The sequence below is a fragment of the Lycium barbarum genome, chromosome 7, assembly GCF_019175385.1.
Source record: "Lycium barbarum isolate Lr01 chromosome 7, ASM1917538v2, whole genome shotgun sequence".
Classification (NCBI taxonomy): domain Eukaryota; kingdom Viridiplantae; phylum Streptophyta; class Magnoliopsida; order Solanales; family Solanaceae; genus Lycium; species Lycium barbarum.
This window is the reverse complement of record NC_083343.1, coordinates 88,039,160-88,059,561: the sequence shown is the minus strand read 5'-3', so window position 1 is coordinate 88,059,561 and position 20,402 is coordinate 88,039,160. Positions and strand designations below refer to the sequence as shown.

At 36.8% G+C, this 20,402-nt stretch overlaps 1 long non-coding RNA gene across 1 annotated transcript; it reads right to left on the bottom strand.

Moving 5' to 3' along the window:
• Positions 1–13,588: 13,588 nt before the first annotated feature.
• LOC132602317 (uncharacterized) lies at positions 13,589–20,202 on the bottom strand. Its single transcript, XR_009567730.1, has 5 exons — positions 20,014–20,202; positions 19,258–19,304; positions 16,109–16,201; positions 14,123–14,208; positions 13,589–13,772 (listed from the first exon to the last, which is right to left on the bottom strand). It is a non-coding gene; the product is annotated as an uncharacterized LOC132602317 (long non-coding RNA).
• Between the last annotated feature and the right edge of the window lie 200 nt (positions 20,203–20,402).

The following is a 20,402-nucleotide window of genomic DNA, read 5'->3' as shown; positions in this document are numbered from 1 at the left end:
GTCGGTTTACATAGCCTCGCTTTTTGAAAACCGATGGACCACGTCGATTTTTTTCGACGGACTACGTCGGTTACGTGGTCCGTCAGGTTTTATACAATAATTTTAAAAAAATTTAAAAAATTTAAAAAACCGACGGACAGAGTCGGTTTTTTTAATTTCTGATTTATTATGTTATATGAAAATAATATATATTTTATGGAAAAACCGACGCACGACGTCGGTTTTTTATTTAAATGTTTTTATTTTAAATACAAAACCGACACAGTGCGTCTGTTTTTACATAAAATTTCAGAATTATTTTCTAGAAAACCGACGGACTGAGTCGGTTTTCTGGAAAATTTCCAAAATTAATTTCCAGAATACCGACGGACTGCATCAGTTTTTCGTCGATTTTCTGGAAAATTTCCTGTATTCAATTCCTGCATTTTCTGCAGCTACACCTGCACAGAAACCAGTACCAAAACCGGCTCAAAACTAGCATTAAAATGCTACAAATCAATTCTAAAAGAGCTACAACACATAAAATCACCCTAAGTAATAATAAAACACATCAAACACTATCTAAACACATCAAATACGATCTAAATAGACCTTGAAAGTTCAGAAATATTTAAATGTCTAGCCAAAAGTACCATTAACTAGTTTTAACAAAATCTCTTTGCTTCATAATAACTCTTAGGTATGTCGAATTCCGGACTAACTAGTTCCCCTACAAGCTTAATCATTGAGTCCATAGCAGCTTCAGCAACAGTCCAATCTGATTTGATGTTAATCATTCAAACTGCAACAGACAACTTAGAATGCTGACTCCCTACCTAAAGTGAACGACTAGCCTCTTCTAATTCTTGATAGAAGCGCATTGCTTCTTCATTAGGAGGTTCCTCAAATTTTTTCCCAAGTTCAAACCCAGACTGTACGCCAAAATCATCATTAACCATATTAGTAACTCTATCATATTGGACATGACTATATTCCTGCGACACACTACTTTCACCGACAACCAATTTTAACTTTGAATTCTCAATAACAATTCTAACTTTAATAACTTATGGATTCTAACTTTAATTCTAAAATTGAAAAGTAAATCTAGTCAAATAAAGACTACATTTTAGTTTTGAGGTTATAGAGATATTAAAACTAAATAATTCTAACATAACTTAATAATTCTAACTTTGAAAAGCACAATTCCAACCAATTCTAAAAATTGAAAAGTAAATCTAGAGAAATAAAATATACATTTTAGTATTGAGGTTATAGAAATACTATAACTTAACAATTCTAACTTTGAAAAGCACAATCTCAACCAATTCTAACTTTGAATTCTCAATAACAATTCTAACTTTAATAACTTATGGATTCTAACTTTAATTCTAAAAATTGAAACGTAAATCTAGTCAAATAAAGTCTACATTTTAGTTTTCGGGTTATAGAAATTTATAACTTAATAATTCTAACATAACTTAATAATTCTAACTTTGAAAAGCACAATTCCAATCAATTCTAAAAATTGAAAGTAAATCTAGAGAAATAAAATCTACATTTTAGTATTGAGGTTATAGAAATACTATAACTTAACAATTCTAACTTTGAAAAGCACAATCCCAACCAATTCTAACTTTGAATTCTCAATAACAATTCTAACTTTAATAACATAAGGATTCTAACTTTAATTCTAAAAATTGAAAAGTAAATCTAGTCAAATAAAGTCTACATTTTAGTTTTGAGGTTATAGAAATATTATAACTTAATAATTCTAACATAACTTAATAATTTTAACTTTGAAAAGTACAATTCCAACCAATTCTAAAAATTGAAAAGTAAATCTAGAGAAATAAAATCTACCTTTTAGTATTGAGGTTATAGAAATACTATAACTTAACAATTCTAACTTTGAAAAGCACAATCCCAACCAATTCTAACTTTGAATTCTCAATAACAATTCTAACTTTAATAACTTATGGATTCTAACTTTAATTCTAAAAATTGAAAAGTAAATCTAGTCAAATAAAGTTTACATTTTTTTCACAAATTCAACATTAATGACATTGCAAATGATGTTTAACAAAGCTAAATAGATTAGCATTAGGCGTAAAATCTACAAATAAAATTAAAATTGAAAGAAATTTAAAAGCCCTAATTTAAGAGAAACTAACCTCAATTAATTAACTTCAAAATGGGTCTGGGGTTGGTGGGGATGGGCTGCGCAGGCGGCGGCGCTGGGCGGCGGGGAAATGGGCGGCGTGGCTGGGTGGAGGGGAGGGGGGCGGCGGGTAGCTAGGGTTTGAGGGGAATGGGAGTTTAATTGAGAAGAGGAGAAGAAATGGGTATGAAAACCCATCTGGAATGTTTTTAAAGAAAAACCGACGGACAAAACCGACCCTGTCCGTCGGTTTTTCCCGCACGTTTGACCAGATTGGACCCAAAAATTCTTTTTAAAAAAAATAGGAAACCAACCCTCTCTGTCGGTTTCCTAAAAAAAATTGTTTATTATTTTTTTTTAAAACAAATTGAATTGCATATTATTTAAAATATTTTTAAAAATAAAACCGACGTCGTCCGTCGATTTTATATTAATTATTATTAATTGTTTTTAATAAAACCGATGTGGGACGTCGATTTTTGTTGGCAGATATATATTTTCAAAATTTTGCCAAAACAATCGACGTCGTCCGTCGGTTTTCTAATTAAAATAATTAAAAAAATTAGAAATGTAAAAAACCGTCGCAGGGAGTCGGTTTTCTGTCGGTTTTTTGTCCGTCGATTTTTGGCAGTTTTTTAGTAGTGTGAGATGTTGAGGACATTGAAAATTATTCATGCCTCCGAGACTGAATCCGTGGAGTTGGCATCGTATAGACTTCGAGATGTGGCGGTATTGTGGTATAATAATTGGATAGCATCGAGACAAGAGAATGCGCCTCCACCCGTATGGCAAGAATTTGTAGATGCTTTTATCCGTCACTATTTGCCACCCGAGGTCAACCGAGCTAGAGCGGAAAGATTTCTAAATTTGAGGCAGGGAAATATAAGTGCCCGGGAGTATAGCATGCAATTTAATTCTTTGGCTAGATATGCCCCGACTATGGTGGTCGACATGGGAGACCGGGTACATATATTTGTGAGTGGTTTGGGACCACATTTGTTCAAGGATTGTTTGACGGCTTCGTTGCAAAAAGGGATGGATATTTCCCGAATACAAGCCCATGCCCAGAACTTAGAGGGGCGACAGCAACCACGAAGGAGTGATCGTGATATTGATAGAAGGCAAAGCAAGAGGGCCAGATCTATGGGGACAGGTAGTGACTATAGAGGGGGATCGAGGCAAACTTATTCCCGACATTCAGGCCAGTCAGTGACTATTGCGCCTCCACGATTCGCGGATAAGAGATTTGATCGCTTTTTCCCTTCAGGACAGGGTTAGAGTTTGAGAATTTCGGGTTCTCAGTTTGGGGGCGATTATAGTCAGAGGGGACAACCAGTTCCAGGATGTAGCCGGTGCAGGAAATTACACTCAGGGCCATGTCGCCAGGACACGGATGCTTGTTATTTTTGTGGACAGACTGGCCATTTGATGCGAGATTGTCCCTCGCGGTATAGACTTGAGGTCTGGTTATCATCAAGTGAGAGTTAGAGAAGTGGATATTCCCAAAACAGCCTTTAGAACAAGATATGGCCACTATGAGTTCCGAGTAATGTCGTTTGGCAAAATTTTCATAGAATCCCGAGTGTTTAACATTCGAGGACGAATGTTCCAAAAAGGCGGGGCGGGGGGGGGGGGGGGGGGGGGAGAATGTTACACCTCTCATTTTCATACGTTGAGTTTTGCCGAATGCTAATTGTCCTAGCCGTGGGAAGTAGGATAAAATTTTTCGAGGTCATGGGGATAGATATTTCCATCTTGGGTATATAATGGAGATAAACCATGTTTAGTAAGCCTCAGGAAGGTTTAAGACTCATCGGATCATCGGAGTTAAGTTTCAGTGGAAGTTGGGTAAAATGTCACATTATGGCACACTTTGCGGCGCAACATGCGAGCAGCAAACACGCTTTGCAGCCACGCAGTTGCACAACAAAGTGTGACAGTGAAAATTGGTGTTGTGCGCGGTCTGCGACACAACATGCGGCTCGCAAAGCATGCTTTGCATCTAGCAAAGCTTGCCGCATGTTGTGTCGGTCCAGAATTTTCTGGACAACTATATATAGATCAAACTCGACCCAAAAATCATATTTTCACCATTTTTGGTCAAGAAACCTCTAGAATATTCTCTCCACTCTTCATCCACAAGAAATCAAAGGAAAGATAAGATCAACCACTTCAAATCCATGAAAACAAGTGTGTGAAACTTAGTAAAAGTTCATCTACCTCAAGAAAACCCAAGGGAAGTGAAATAGGGTTTTGGTGCTAGAAGATCATTTCTATTCAAGGCTTGTTCATCCATCATCCAAGGTCAGTTTCATGACCATACCATGTGTTTTAAGGTATTGGAAGGCTAAGACACTTGAATTGTAGAAAGACATAGAAAATGGGTCATAAATGAGGGAATAGTGTCATTGTTGAATAGTTGTTGGGATGAATGATGAATGTTGGTTTGTGGTGATCGTGAATAAGTTATAAAGGACATTTAGACCATGGAATAAATATTATATATGAGAAAACACGATAATGAGCTATAACCATAATTGTGGAGAAATCGAAGAGAAATGGTGAATTGTGGTAAATGTAGATAAATGATGATTGTTAGTTGCAATATTGTGAATGTTGATATGAACGTTTGGGAGCTTATATAGAACATGGGACAAAAGTATAAGCAAAGGAAATGCTGCTCAATTTTCTTTAGCATTAGTAAGTCCGTTCTTATAATTGTTAGCTAATGTCGATACGAATTCTCTTGAAGGTAGAACTTGGGCATTAAAGGAGAACAAACAAGCGATAGATTAGTAAACGACAAAGGAATGTAAGGCTAATCCCTTCCTTCAAAGGCATGAATCTTTCAAGTTTTCCATGATTCTCCGATATGATGGAGCTTATGAGTCCGTAAATATACCAAACTACATACGAGCATGATAATGATGATGATGATGAGCTAAAGTATAGGGATTCTAGAGTTCAGGATGTGATGATCCTATAACGTTAATGATGTCATTATTATTAACACTCACCTTATACACTATTCCCTTCAAGGTGAGGCAGAATACTCATAAATATTCATAATATAATCGGGGGTTCACGACCTTACGTCACCCCGACATAGCCATAGTTTCCTTCAAAGCCTAATGTATGCTCCTAATAATAAATGTGAAATGATGCTAAGTCATGATATGTCTACAAGATGATTAATAATGCTAGCTTATAGAATGCTTGTGTTATGTATAAAAATGCCGAGCTATGATAAGGTTATGATATGTTCATGAGATGTGTAATAATGATGGGTTATGATTGACTATATGACGATATGATTCCACCGCGCCAATATGGTCGGGCATGTCACCGCTAAGGCGGGCTGCATATGATTCCACCGTGCCTAGATGGCCGGGCATGTCACCGCTTAGGCGGGCTGCAGATGATTCCACCGTGCCTAGATGGCCGGGCATGTCACCGCGAAGGCGGGTTGCTGTGTTTACACAGAGCCTAGAGGGCCGGGCATGATCACCACTAGTGGGCAGCATATGATGGTTACCTAGACGCGGGTTAACGACGAAGATTATGATGTGATGATATATGTGATGTGATGACATATGTACCATGATTATGTAAAATATGATATATGTACGAAAGATATTTGCCTATGACACTCATGAAGGTTATATCTTTCTCTTATAGTTCATGATCCTTCTATTATATTTATTTCATTCCTTTCTTATATACTCAGTGTAATGTTCATACTGACGTCCGTTTTCTTTGGACGCTGTGTTCATGCCCACAGGTAGACAGGGAGGCGAGCTTGATCCAGACTCGTAGGAGCTGTTAGCTGATTGAAAGCACTCCTTTGTTCCGCAGGTGCTTGATTATTCTTTTTTGTACATTTGTATATGTTGGGCATGACGAGGTCCTGCCCCGTCTCTATGTCTAGCACTCCAGTAGAGGCTCGTAGATACGCAGTGTGGGTTATGTGGTCTCACGAGGTTGCCATTATGTTAATATATATATATACATATATTATTTTGATAGCCTAAAGGCTTATGTCTATAAAAGTATTTATGTTTCAAATGAGGGATGATTTTCTTATAAAATGAGCATGAATTTGATAAAGGAATGTCGAATGAGTATGATAAACGGTAGAACGAGCGGTGCTCAGTGGTTAGCCACGGGTACCCGTCGCGGCCCCTAGCTGGGTCGTGACAGTATAACTCACCCTTCTTCCGAACTGGTTCTTGTCGTTTCGTTTGATCTCCAACCCTTATGGAACCTTCTTAACACTTGTTTAACACTTCATTAACAATATAAATATCCTCATAACTCCTCTCCAAGGAATTACCAAACAATCCTTAATGCAATAGTTTACGAAACCTTTCCTATACGCCACTTATATTTCACTTGTGCTTATCAAACTTTATTTCACCAATTCATATAACTTCGAAATCTTATCATATGCACTCTAAAATTACCAAGTACCCTTCTTATAGTCATAAGAGCTTCCTGTTAACCTTAAGCTCGCATTAGTCTACTTACAACATAATAACATGAAATTTTTGAGGTGTAACACCGCCGAACCTCCGGCGACAAATAATGGCAAATAAGGGCCTCTGAAAACTCTTGCCAAACGGCTGGAGGGGCATTCTCCCCCTAGATAACTCCCAAGTTTGGAACCACTACACTGCAACATGACGGAGCCTATAAGAAGCCAACTCCACTGACTCAACCTCATTAGCATGCATGACCCTCAAATACCTTTGCATTCCATCAATAAAGTGATGAGGGTCAATATTCTACCTCAAACCGGAGAACTTTAGGGGATCCAAATTGAGAAAATCCTTAACCCTCACACTGACAACTAGGTCCGCCTGATCAGCACCAACTCCCTGACACCGACCATGAGTAGCTACAAATATAGTCAACAGCTGTATAGCATCTCGCATATCCTCACCTGGTGCATCTGGCTAAGGAACTGGAGGAACTGGGGAAGGTACTGAAGCTGGGGTGTTACACCTCGGAAATTTTTTGGTTAATGCACAATGAATAGGTTAACTGTCACGACCCGACTAGGGGCCGCAACAGGTACCCGGAGCTAGTTACCGAGCACCGCTCACTCTACTACTTATCTTACTCACTCAATAGTCTATTACCAACTTAGTATACAAATAGCATGAGAAATCATATTCTAAATAAAATATAAATACTTATATATATTGCCTCTTGGCCTTCAAAATAAAATATACAATAATAGCATTTTTGTGAGACCATCTAACCCACACTGCGTATCTACGAGCCTCTACTAACATAATGAATACATAGACAGAACAAGACTCCGTCATGCCCAAAATATGCATATATGAATGTACATCAAAAGAATAGCCATAAGCACCTCTAAACAATGGAGTGCTATCTATCAGCTGACAGCTACTGAGGACCTGGGCCAAGCTCTCCTCCATGTCTACCTGTGGGCATGAACACAGCGTCCGAAGAAAGGACGTCAGTACGAATATTGTACCGAGTATGAGAGGCATACATAATGAAATGAGACATCAATAATATGGGAATAACATCAACATGAGACATCTGGATCTGACTGATAATCATAAATGAAGTAATGCATGCTATCTTACTCATACTCATCATCATAACATGTATGCATCATATGCAAGCTGCCCGTCTATGTCGGAACGGTGTGATAATCAATAATATTAGCCCGCGTCCAGGCCTCCCGCGTCCAGGGTACCATCTCATGCCGCCCACTAGTGGTGTCTGCCCACGCCCGTAGGTCGTGGTGTATCCGTATCGCCGCCCGCCAAAGCGGTGTCTGCCCGGCCAACTAGTCACAGTGTAAAATGCTCATGACATGCTTAATGTAAATACTCATAGTAATATGCTTATCATAAAATACTTATCTTATCATAATGCGTGTATAAGGCTCGTGATCAACTTTACTCTATCGGGGTGACGTAAGGTCGTGATCCCCCGGTTATATTATGGAACCATTATGGACATTCTGCCTCACCTTGAAAGGACTAGTACATAAGGTGAGTGTAGGCAAGGAATAACATCATCATCATTCTAGTGTCATCATATCGTATAACTTATCTCATATAGACATTCATAGGTATAAGCTTTTAACTTCTTAGAATGTAAGAACTCATGAAAGGAATAGGGATTCAAGCTAAAAGATTCATGCCATTAGAAAGAAGGACTAGCCTCACATACCTTGGTCGTTTACCTAAGATATCGCTCACTTGTTCTCCGTCGATATCACGTCGTTACCTTCATAAGAGAATTCGTATCAACATTGGTAAACTAACTATAAGAACGCATCGCTAATTCTAGAAAACGTTGGGCAGCGTGTCCTTTGCTCATACTACTTTTCTCACGTTCTATATCAACTCCCAATATTCATAATATAATTCGCAATATCAAAATCGACAATCGTCATTTACGTGTATTTAGCATAATCCACCATTTTCCTCCAATTTCCCCCATAGTTAACCTTATGACTCATCTTTGCGTTTTCATGCATTTAATGCATGTTTCATGATATAAACATCATTTATAACGTATTTGTACTCACAACACTTCAATATTCATAGTTCAATTCCACTATCATTCATTTATGTCACTATTCACTCAATAATGACCCATTTCTATGTTCTTCTACATTTCAAGTGTCTAAGCTTTCCAATACTTCAAACAACAAGGAATAATCATGAAACTTACCTTGGATGATGGTTGAACAAGTCTCGAGTTGCAATTCTTTACTTAGACCAAAACCCTAGTTCCACCTTCGTGGGAATTTCTTGACTTAGAAGATCCTTTGATGTGTTCTTACACTTATTTTCATGAATTTAGTGTTGATAATCTTAGGTTCCCTTGAATTTCTTGATATTCTTAGAGTTGAAGTGTTGAAGAACACTCTAGAGTTTTCTTGAAGTGTTTGGATGAAAAATGACGTGAAATGGGCTTAAGTCCCTCTTAATAATCCCAAAATCTAATCTTTAATGAATTCTTGTCGGGATGAACAGTGGTCGTAAACCACCATATACGGACCGTATTTTGATTTACGGTCCGTCCTCCATGGCCGTATTTAATCATTTCAAAAATAGGAAGTTTTGGCTGAGGAACATGGCATTTTATGACCTGGTTTACGGTCCGTAAACCAGTTTATGGGCCGTAAACTGGGTCGTATTTAACCATATTCAACACTTGGCAGAACTTGAGATTTTTGGCAAGCTGAAAGACGATTGCACTATACAGTCCGTAAATCACTTTACGGGCCGTAAACTGGGTCGTATTTAACCATATTCAACACTTGGCAGAACTTGAGATTTTTGGCAAGCTGAAAGACGATTGCACTATACAGTCCGTAAATCACTTTACGGGCCATATAGTACCATATACGACCACTGGACTGAAAATTTTCCGCGACTTTTTTATTTCCAAAAATTCTTAATTAGCCATTCCCGACTTAATAAAAAATCATTCACTCAAGCCCTTCATAGTTCTACTCATCACACAAGTACGGAAAAATTTCTGAGGTGTAACATTCTTCCCCCCTTTTGGAACATTCGCCCTCGAATGTTCGACACTTGGGAATTCTAGAAATATTTTGCCAGAGTTTCCTTTGTAATTTGGACACTACCTTTCCATTACAACAACCCACAATATCTTCGCCTCACTGGGCTATATCACAATATCAACACATTTATGGCCACACACGACCAAAAACATAAAATTAAAACATACATACCTTACATCATCGACGTCTCATCTTGAATCTCTTCTGGGGATTAGAACAAATGGGGGTACATAGATTTCATCTTCTCCTCCGCTTCCCAAGTCATTTCTTCCCGATTATTGTTCCGCCATAGAACTTTGACTGAAGCAACCTCTTTATTCCGAAGCCTTCGTACTTGTCTATCCAAAATGGCAATGGGCATTTCCTCGTATGTTAGCTTCTCTGTTACTTGCGCATCATCAACCGGAACTATTCTTGTTGGGTCTCAAATACACTTGCGGAGCATCGAAACGTGGAATACTGGATGCACGGATTCGAGCTCTGAAGGCAAGTCCAATTCATAGGCTACTCGACTCACTTTGCGAATGATTTGGTAGGGTCCGATATATCTAGCACTTAGCTTTCCCTTCTTGCCAAATCCTATCACTCCCTTCATCGGCGATACCTTCAGGAACACCCAATCGCCCACTTGAAATTCCAAGTATCGTCGGCGATTATCTGCATAAGACTTTTGGCGATTTTGAGCTGTTAACAGTCGGTCTCGAATCACTTCAACCTTTTCAACTGCTTGTTGGATCAAGTCGGGGCCTATCAATTGTACTTCTCCGGTTTCAAACCATCCAATTGGAGATCTGCATTTTCTTCCATATAAGGCCTCGTATGGAGCCATTTGAATATTGGATTGATAGCTGTTATTATAGGAAAATTCAATAAGAGGCAAATGCTCATCCCAACTACCACCAAAGTCCAGCACACAGACTCGTAGCATTTCTTCCAAGGTCTGAATAGTACGCTCGGCTTGTCCGTCGGTCTGCGGATGAAACGCCGTGCTGAGCTTAACTTGAGTACCTAGACCTTCTTGAAAGGACTTCCAGAACTTGGCTGTGAACTGGGCCCCTCTGTCTGTGATAATGGCCAAAGGAACACGGTGAAGTCGTGCAATCTCCTTGAGATACAATTTAGCATAATCTTCGGCTGAATATGTGGTTCTAACGGGGAGAAAATGAGTTGCTTTCGTGAGTCTATCCACGATCACCCATATAGAATCATACTTCCCTCGCGTACGGGGTAATCCTACCACAAAATCCATATTAGTTTCTTCCCATTTCCACGTAGGAATCTCAATTGCTTGGAATAAGCCTCCTGGTTTTTGTTGCTCAGCCTTCACTTGCTGGCAATTTGGGCACTGTGCTACAAATTCTGCTATGTCTCGCTTGATGCCATCCCACCAATATATCAATTTGAGATCGTGGTACATCTTGGTTGCACCTGGATGAATAGAATACCGGGAAGAATGTGCTTCCTCTAAAATCCGTTGGCGCAAGTTTGCCACATTCGGTACACATAGCCGGCCTCGATATCTAAGAACCCCTTCGATGGAAACTTCAAATGGAGGCTTTTCCTTTTCCTGAGATAGATCTCGATAGTGGCTTAACTGAGGATCTTCATATTGCCGTTCCTTCACTTCTAGATTCAATGATGAAACTGTGGGGTCATTGATGCTAATACTTGCATCTCCTGAATCAATTGGCCGTACGCCGAGACATGCTAACCGATGGACCTCACGAACCATTTCTCGCTTTTCCGAAGGAACTCCACATGAACTACCCATCGATCGGCGGCGAAGTGCATCTGCTACTACATTCGCCTTCCCTGGATGATATAGAATTTTCACATCGTAATCCTTCAGTAATTCTAACCTTCGCCTTTGCCGCAGGTTCAACTCCTTCTGTTTGAAAATATATTGAAGGCTTTTGTGATTCGTATAGATGTCCACGTGCACACCATATAAATAGTGTCTCTATATTTTCAATGCATGAATGACCGCAGCTAGCTCAAGATCATGAGTGGGATAATTCTGTTCATGTTTTCGCAACTGTCTCGAAGCATATGCAATAACTTTCCCATTCTGCATCAATACACATCCTAATCCCACACCGGAGGCGTCACAATATACTACATAGCCATCTGATCCTTCTGGAAGTGTTAGCACTGGCGCTGAGGTCACCCTTTTTTTCAACTCTTGGAAGCTACGCTCACAGGCATCACTCCACGGGAATTTAGCCGACTTCTGGGTTAACTTTGTCAATGGGGCTGAAATAGATGAGAAGCCCTCTACAAATCTTCTATAATATCCTGCTAACCCAAGGAAACTACGAACTTCCGTGGGTGTCGTAGGCCTTGGCCAAGTCTTCACAGCTTCTATTTTCTGAGTGTCGACTCGGATACCATCATCTGAAATAACATGACCTAGGAATGCAACAGAATTAAGCCAAAACTCGCACTTTGAAAACTTTGCGTACAATTCTCGATCTCGAAGAACGCCAAGAACAATCCTTAGATGATCTGCATGTTCTGACTCTGTGCGAGAGTACACCAAAATATCGTCGATAAATACTATCACGAAGAGGTCCAAGAATGGCCTGAACACATTGTTCATTAAATTCATAAACACTGCCGGGGCATTTGTCAACCCAAACGACATTACTCGAAACTCGTAGTGACCATATCTTGTCCTGAAGGCAGTCTTGGGAATATCTGTTTCCCTAATTCTCACCTGATGATAACCCGATCTCAGATCTATTTTGGAGAACCATTTAGCGCCCTGTAATTGATCAAACAAATCGTCGATTCTGGGAAGAGGGTATTTATTCTTTATTGTCACCTTGTTCAACTGCCTGTAGTCGATGCACATTCGTAGAGATCCGTCTTTCTTCTTTACGAACAGGACTGGTGCTCCCCACGGCGAAGAACTAGGCCTTATAAACCCCTTCTCAAGTAAATCTTTTAGCTGTGCCTTTAGCTCCTTCAACTCTGCTGGAGCCATTCGATAAGGAGGAATAGAGATAGGCTCGGTGTTTGGTAATACATCAATGGCGAAATCAATCTCCCTTTCTGGAGGAAGGCCTGGTAACTCATCGGGAAATACATCTGGCAATTCATTCACTACCGGGACAGACTGGAAAGTTGGCACTTCCGCTTCCGTGTCATGAACCCGAACTAGATGACAAATATAACCTTTGTCTATCATCTTTCTCGCCTTAAGGTAGGAAATAAACCTACCCTTTGGGGAAGCTGTATTACCCTTCCACTCAAGTATGGGCTCTCCCGGAAATTGGAATCGAACTACCTTTGTCCGGCAACAAACATTAGCATAGCACGATGCCAACCAGTCCATACCCATAATTACATCGAAATCTATCATCTCAAGTTCAATCAAATCCCACTACAAGAAAAATGCCTATTAGGGACGAGAAAAATGGTCCCAAAAAGTCATATTCTGGTCCCTAAAAGTCAATGGCGACAGGAAAAAGTTGGTCGCCACCTGTCGCTATAGGCTCCGCCGCTAAAGGTCTATAGCGACGAGATTTAATATCTGGTCCTTAAAGGGTTTTTGCGACCAGTAAAATTCTGGCCCCTACTACACTATTTAAGGACCATATTTGTGGTCCCTAAACACATAGATCAATTGATGCTTAAACTATTCAGGGACAAGCTCAACTGGTCTTTAAAGGTCCTTTGCAGCAAATGATATGGTCCCCAAAAATTAAAGCAATTGCTGGTCCTAAAATGTGGCAGCTTAATAATGCATGCTCTTTTATTGTCATGTTCATTTAAGATATTATACAATTTGGAATACAGATAATTAAATGCATATAAACAAAATTATCACTAATATTAATTAGAAACACGAATTAACATCTCACTAATACCATTGTTTACAAAAAATATATAAGTCACAATACTATTTGCACAACTCATTAGCCAACAAAGGCTAACGTCTGTAGTAATAATGTTTTGTCTAACAGTCATAGAAAAACGATAACAAATTTGCCAACTTGTTTGAAATCTTTAGAATTGCATCTTGACTTGTAAACTAAACTCCAAATCCTGTAACATGTATAAAATAAAATTTGTTCAGAAAAAAGAAATATGTGCACAACCAAATCACACAAAATTTCAATTCATAAAAAATATGAGTGCATTCTAGATTCAGTTCCTAATTACTCTACCATCTACTTGGACAAAAATATGCTGGTACTGTGCTAGTAATGCTTACTTTTGCACGTAATTGTAAAAACCTCCTAATAAGTAGAAGATTAGTTTAGAAATAAGCTTCATTGATTCAAGAAGCAGCTTCCATCCTCGTGATATTTTAGCTTCCATGTTGAAATAAGTAACACTAGATAATGTGCAGAGGTAACGTGAATTTATGAAGAAACCAGCAGACTCAAAAGTACCTGTTTCAAAATGAAGGAATTATCTCTTCAAGAAAATGGAGCATAATGAAGGAACTTTATCTTAAGGATTTGCATGTCCTTGAGAACTGTAAGTGCATAAAAATAGCAAGTTAATCACCATCATTATAATATAAAATTTCAAAACTTACCAAGGCTTGGAAAACAAGAGAACTGGTGTAGGGGTTCCTATACTTTGTAAAGGTTCATATTTCAAAGTACTACCAGCGAATGTTGAATTATGTCAAAATTATAGCAAAATCGCATTAAGGCTGACCCTTTCCTGACAATTACCGAAGCTAATCACGAATCAATCAGAAACTTTGACGTATCAAGAAATTCAAGAATAACAAAGTACCGTGGAGAAATTTACAAGCACTTCTCTTTTAGAGACTAAAAAGGGTAGGATGCAGTGACATCAATAATGTACCATCCCAGTATCAGTTTCTTACTTGCTTACGCATATTGTCTTCAGATAATAGACAACCATTCTACATTGTGCATGTTCAAGAAGAATCAATCACCCATCATACGTAGATAGTGGCCTTAAGAGGCTTGGTTTTCAGTTATGCCTTGTTTTATTGTAAAACTCTTACTGTTTTTGCTGGTTCTTTTTTGTTTTTAAAGATCCTCTCTCAATGAGTCTATGTTCATAATATAACAAGTCTAATGAAATGCACATTCAACAAGTTCTTTAATTCCATACAACACAATTTTTCACTTCAAAAGAATCACAAAAGTGATATCCCAAACATTCTAGAGAGCATTCAGAAGACAAAATAGGAAGATAAATTGATCTGAAGAAACAGAATCCTGGGAGTGGCAACAGTAAACAGAAGAAATTACAGTAGCACCAAGAAGATGTAGAAGAATCTTTTTTTTATCTCTCTGCAACCATAGTTTTTTTCTTCTTTGGGTCTTTTAACAAATACAGTGTTGTCTAATGTATCACATGACACTGATAAGCTTTTACTAATACTCAAGATTTGAGAAGTAGCAGCAACTTGGTTTTGTGTACTCTCTTCAAAAAGAGTAAAGGGCTATTAACATAAAGAAGACCAAAAAAAAATCCCTAACCAGTTTATACTATAGTATCAATTCCAACACACAACATGAAAACATATGCTAACAAAGCATATACAAATCGGATACGCTAGACCTAACGTTAAGGTAAGAGTATGATATCTACTGAGGAAAGATGTAACATTTTATCGATTAGCCTATGAATTCACTAATAACTTTCCCCTAAAAACACATCTCTTGACAAATAGATTGCAATTACAACTTCTAGAGCTGGTTATTCTTGAGCAATCACCTTATATATAAATGCTAAACATTCTTGGGTATACCTTATTCTTTTAATTTTAAACTAAGATGGAGCTGATTCAAACAGATGAACCTCAGTTTGTAACAAAACCAATATGTCATAAAAAGGTGAGTGCGCACATTCTAAACCATGAATACATGTGGAAAAAAATGGAAAAACAAATCCTCAAAAGGGAGAATCTATACACAACTACAAAGAAGAAGAAGAACGATAATGGGAAGTTTTAAGTTCAATCTACTCTAGCTGTCAAACCACAAATTAAAGGAAAGACAACATAATTTTTACCGACGAATATGTTAAAATGAAGATGCCAATCCAAATACGATGTTAGACAAAGGTAGCTTCATATATTTCAATTTATCCCCAGCCATACATATATTCAAAACTCCATGACCCTTCACTGCCTTCAGGCACATTAACTTAAAAACACAATGGCATTACATAAATCCACTAGAATAACACTAATTGTACAACTAATAATACAATTTATTTAGTCTCTTCATTTTCTCTTGTAGTCACTTTCGAATCACATAATGAAATTGTTAGTTGTATTTTGGTGAATATCTCTAAGTTATGCTACTTCTCATCACCATGTACCAGTAATATAGTAATCAAATTATTAACTTTTGAAAGAATATATAATGCAAATAAAAAGTGCCAACCTCATATGAGTTTAGATTCAATGGACTTGCCGTTTCTGAAGAAATAAACTCTCTTGGACAATTCATCTAAATTATGGCTAGATGCTTCTGCTTCTGCATGCCCAGAGAAAGAAAAGGAAATTACATAATTTACTTATCTAACACAAAAACTGTTCAAGCTATAAGGTGAAATTATAGAGCAAGAAGTTATGCTAACTGAAAAAAGGAAAAATAAATGTCAGATACAAAAATCTCATTATCATCAACCTAATCAAGCTGTGGAGGTAATTTTATAACAATCAACCAGTGGCAATTCTCAGCAGCAATAACCAGTGGCAATTCTCTGCAGCAATATACGAAGCAGTATCTCCCTCCTTATTTTGATGACATAACAAATTTTGTATGCCTGTGTTATCAAATTTCTAAACCTTTTTAGAAAACCACCCCATTGTGAGATATCGACTGTTATGATCCCTGGTGTGATTCATTTAAGTAGTTGACATCAAATACTTAACCTTCATCCAATGTTTTCTAACATCTAATACGTAGATATTCAAGAACCTTTTATGAAATAGGGAACCAGAATAACAGATTTCGTTCTATTACACTACTTCTCTATTATACTTTCATGCTACTTTGTTTATCATTAAGTCACTATGAAATATGTGCATGAGGTGGTTCTAAACTACCTGGGAACACCTAACAATTTATGATATTTTAGCTTTTGGTCTTTGCACAAAATTTTCATTTTTTTTTATAAAGTATCTGCACTGCATGCAAATCTTGAAGAAATAGAAATTTTTAATTTCCTTGATTCTGAACTTCTACATACAAATTACCCATCCTTGTCCTCTCCCACCACCGATATTATTATGCAAATTATGCCTATAGATCATAGTATTTTCAAGAGAAAAATAAGAATAGCTTTATGGCCAATGGTATCTATTAAGTCTATCAATAGAGGTGATCTACAAGCTTATTCGACAAAACTTTCTCTAATCTAGCAGTTTGGCAAATATACCAGTAGTACGTAATCCTCGACTTGTTTCTATAGAAAATTTACCTTCGTAGAGCCCTATGAATACTCTTTTAGAAATAGGATTTTAATACCTGCTGTCTTGAGATTAGTGTGGAAACGATAATATACTATAACTTGTTAAACATGTTATAGCACTCTTATTTAGGAGTATTTGAAAGTGAAGTTTCTTTGTTACCGAAAGATCTACTATTAACCACAAAAACCTAGATTTATCGAAGTTAACAGATTACCAGATAATGAGACTAAGTTATTGAATTTATAAATAACAGAATAACAATTCTTCTTATTTCAGTCATTAGTATAAGGTTAGTTGCAAAATTTTAAATGTGAAAGCATTGGACTAGAACCATATCTATAAATCTTACTCAAGAAAAATACAATCATATACATATATTTCAATGAAAATCAATTGAGGACTCAGCCTGTGCGCACATATAGTCATTGTGAGCAGAGGTTACCATCCAATACAGAGCAAATTCTACAGTTCCATAACTATAGAAAAAGTAACCAGAAGAAGAATACTCACTTTACACACAAGAGAGGATAAGAGGTTTCTTTTTCGTAGTTTACTGTATATCATTTTAAATTTTCACCGTGGAAGAATCAAATCACGCCACAAAAGAAATTGTACAAAAAAACATTGAGAAGCATGCACTCGATTCATAATCTGTACGACATGATCTATTCATCTCATTTGGCCATCAAGAAATTAAATCATATGGTTTGGTTCATCATCATTAATTGGTAACATGTAATTTGGTTAACAAAAATTTGTCACTAATAGTTGATGATTTATTTTGGTAGAGAAATACAAACAAGATTATAAAAGGCAAAAATAAAGTAGTGAAGCCGAAAAGATATTTCACATGAAAAAACCTCTCTTCGCTTTAACATAACAACAAGAAATCTCAAAACAAACTATAATGGAAGAATTCCTAAAGAAACCACCAGAATCCATAACTTCTACTCCTTCTGGTCCAAAATAATTGATGTTTCAGGCTTCGGTATATTGATTAAGAAATTCAGTTACCCCAAAATATTAAAAGAACTTTTGATTAAAATACTATGATTTGTTTTCTTCTTAGGAGTGTAATGTGTTTAGGGTAAATTTGTGAAAATAAATTAAATACCTTCCTAGTTTTTTGAAACGTCAATTAGTTTGGACAAAATTTTAGAGATTGAAACATCAAATATTTTGAATTGGATAGCATAATTTGTGAGTCATAAGATATTTCAGTGGATAATATTTTTTTGGTAAATAGACAGAAGTGAACTTACACGCCTATAAATATCGCAAATGATCTAAGGGGAAAAATAGTGGAAGTGTTGAAATTCTGGCATCAAATACATAAAAGAGAGCAATTGAGAAAAGAGATAACTAAGCAGTGCAAATCTTTGCCAAGTGCATACTGTGGATGTGCAAAGACGTGACTATACAACTTTGTTATTATGTTGTTTCTTTGTGTTAGAATTTTTTTTAATAAGTAGGTTAGTTAGGTTTTTAGGAGGGGTATTTACGTAATTTAACTTTTAAGTTAGAGAGTTCATGTATAATATAGATTGTAGTGACATTCCTCAGTTGTAGCCTAGTAAGATAAAGTAATCGTAAAGACGCGTTTGAGGCTTGACGAAGAGCCTCACTTAAATTTGCTACGATCTTAACTTAAAGTAACTTCAAAAAACTCATGACTTCACAAATCAACTACCAGAGGTAAAGGCAAATTTCATCCAAAAGAAACACTTCCTACTAGGATTTTCACCTGCAATACAATGAAGCAAGGGACATACAGTTCTTCTCCAGTGCGATAACAAGCAAGTTCATAGCTACCTTTATCAATATTCTACCACAAACATATTTCAAATCAAAACTCGAAGTTTACGAAGAATATCTTCAAGACAACACAATCATAGAGTACAAACAAACACTTAGCATACCCAAATTAAAAGAGGAAGACAGGAACCTTAATGGCATGGGAATCATGAAACAAAGCTTTATGAGTCTTCAAATCCATTTGGACAGTTTATTTGCAAGAAATGAGTAAATATTCATAAAAATCTTCAATTTCCTTCTGCATATTAACATCGTCCAAGAAAACAAGATAGAGTAAAGAACATGTGGTCAAATACATACCTGGTTGATACTTAACTTCCAATCACCATTGAAGAATAGCTTCAAAACTACAAAATGACCCAAAAATTAGCAAACACAGCTAGGCGCAAAGCCCCAAAATTCTAGACCAAGAATCTGTTTTCTGGTTTATCTATTGTATTAAGCAAAACCCATTTCAAAAGATTAAAATCAAACAAAACACAAATGCTAAAAACTGAAGAAAAAAATTACAATTCCAAAATCCCAGTCCAAGAATCTATTTTTTCTGGTTTATCTACTGTATTAAGCAAAGCACATTTCAAAATCTCAGACCAAGAATCGATTTTTCTTGTTTATCTACTGTATTAAGCAAAGCACATTTCAAAATCCCAGACCAAGAATCGATTTTTCTGGTTTATCTACTGTATTAACCAAAACCCATTTCAAAAGATCAAAATAAAACAAAATCCAGATGCTAAGAACAGGAAAAAAAAAGTTTACAATTCCAAATGAAACGCAATCAAAGGGTATTGAAATTCAAAATGAAATGGGTATTAAAGAAAAAGAAAATATGGAAGAAAGGGAATTATAATACCAAACAGTTGTAGTCCAAGAATCTATTAAGCAAAGGCCCTTTCAGAAAATAAAGATAAAACAAAACCCAGATGCTAAAATCTGGCAAGAAAAACTCAAATTTTGATTGAAAATGGAACGAAATCAAAGGTAATGAAAATTGAAATTGCAATCGAAATGGGTATTCATAAAAAAGATAATATGAAAAAAGGGGAATTTGAATACCAAACATAAGGGAGAGTTTTGGAATTAGGTTCGGACAAAAATCACCTAGCATCCACAAACTCCAGGAAATCGAAGTTCAGATATGCGATGCGTAATTGTTCTTTGACGTAATAGTTTTCTTGATGAAGTTAGGTTTAGGAATTTTAGGTTAAGGGATTTTGGGAGATGGAGTTGTGTTTTAAAACTAAAGAACCCATTATTTATTTATTCTTTCTAGGAGCCAAATTTTATGTTGGTGCTTAGTCCCGCTTGATTTTTTGGCACTAGGGACCAGTTATTGATCATATTAGGGAACATTTTCACTTCCTTCGTTAAAATTTAGTGAGTTGAGGACTAGCAAAAAATATGGTCCTTATAAGTATGCTTTTAGGGACTAGATTTTTAACTCG